This window comes from Chrysochloris asiatica, unplaced genomic scaffold (genome assembly GCF_000296735.1).
Source record: "Chrysochloris asiatica unplaced genomic scaffold, ChrAsi1.0 scaffold00387, whole genome shotgun sequence".
In the NCBI taxonomy this organism is placed as follows: domain Eukaryota; kingdom Metazoa; phylum Chordata; class Mammalia; order Afrosoricida; family Chrysochloridae; genus Chrysochloris; species Chrysochloris asiatica.
Window position 1 is genome coordinate 2,063,387 of NW_006408905.1, and position 1,758 is coordinate 2,065,144.

At 37.7% G+C, this 1,758-nt stretch overlaps 1 pseudogene; it reads left to right on the forward strand.

The window, feature by feature from the left end:
- The first annotated feature begins 1,331 nt into the window (after nt 1-1,331).
- The window catches only part of LOC102828139, a 2,355-nt pseudogene continuing 1,928 nt past the window's right edge, over nt 1,332-1,758 (forward strand).

A 1,758-nucleotide genomic window follows, 5' to 3' on the forward strand; every position in this document is an offset into this window, starting at 1 on the left:
AATAAATCTTTGTTGAAATACAGCACATCACTTTGTACCAGTGACCCTGAAGTAATAGAAAATTTACACTTCAATACTTACAGTGCTCAAACTTGATAGGTAGTTTATTGTGTTTGCTAATAAACAAGATATGGTGCAGATCTAAGCCGTTCTGTGTTCACTTCATTATAGAAAGATCACTGATTTAACGTATTGTTACCAAAATCCATCCTCTGGAGAGTTAATTTGTTAATTATCAGGGCTTTTTATTATTATTTCAAATGTCATATTTAAAGAAAAATTTAAGATCTGTATATCATTCTGAGTATTTGTTAAAAGTGATGTAAAGAGTGAAAACCTAAGCTATTCCGGTATGCAAAAGGACATTTTATTAAGTATTCCTTGTGTGGCATTGTAGGATAAATACTGGACTGCTAACCACACAGTAAATAGTTGGAACCCACCAGCTGCTTGTTGGAAACCCTATACAGGGTCACTGTGAGTCAGAACTAACTCTATGGCATTTTACAACAACAATAAGAGTGCCTATATTTTGTTATTTTAATCTAAGAGGGAGTTACAAAAACTTTAAGCACAAATTCCATTATATTTTCATTGAATTATTCTACAAACTTGCTACCTTAGATAGGCAATGACTACTTAACGAAAAAGAATTCTTTGAAAAATTGATCATTTTTACTCTGTCAATACTAAAAACTTCTGCCCTTTGATTATACCATTAAAAAAATTAAAAGCCAATCTACAGCATGACTGAGAGAAAATATCTACAGAACACATATCTGACAAGAATTTGTATCCACTATATGCAAATGGTAGTTATGTGCTGTGGAGTACTTTCTCACTCAGAGACATTGTACAGGGTTTCTGAGGCAGGAGCAGAAAACCTCTTCTCCCGCAGAACAGCTGGTAGTTTTGAACAGCTGACCTAAATGTTCGTAGCCTGATTAGTAACTGCTATGCTACCAGAGCTCTTTGGTGTGGTGCTGTGTGTTAACATGCCAGACTGCAAAGCCTTTTGAACTGCAGGGTCTGCCTTCAAACTCACAATTGGCTCCTTGGAAATCCTATACAACGTCACTATGGTTTGGAATTATCTCCACTTCACAACACAACAACAACGTATGCAAATAGCTCTTCCAACTCAACTATAAGAAATCAAATATACTTTTTTTTTTAAATGAACAAGAGAGGTGTGTGGCCCTGTCAGGCAGTCCAGGAAACACCCCCACCCCCCATCCCCCACCCTCGCAGTGCTGGCAACAGCCTGACAGAGAAGCTGAAATCATGATTGAATTTGAAATATTTAAAGTGAATACAAAATGTTTTCAGCAATGCAGACAATTAAGTTTGTTATCGTGGGTGATTGTGCCATTGGTAAAAACATGTCTTCTGATATCCTACACAACAAATAAATTTCCATCTGAATATGTACCAACTGTTTTTGACAACTACGCAGTCACAGTTAATGATTGGTAGAGAACCATATACACTCACACCTTTGATACTGAAGGGCAAGAGGATTATGACAGATTACGACCACTGTTGTTGTTAGGTGCCATTGAGTCAGTACTGACTCATAGCAACCTTATGCACAGCAGAACGAAACACTGCTGGATCCTGGGCCAAATTCACTATTATTGCCACTCTTGAGCCCATTGATGCTGCCACTTTGCCAGTCTATCTCGCTAGGCGTTTTCCTCTTTCTCTGTGATCTTTCACCTTACCAAATATGATATCCCTCTCCAGCAACTGGTCCCG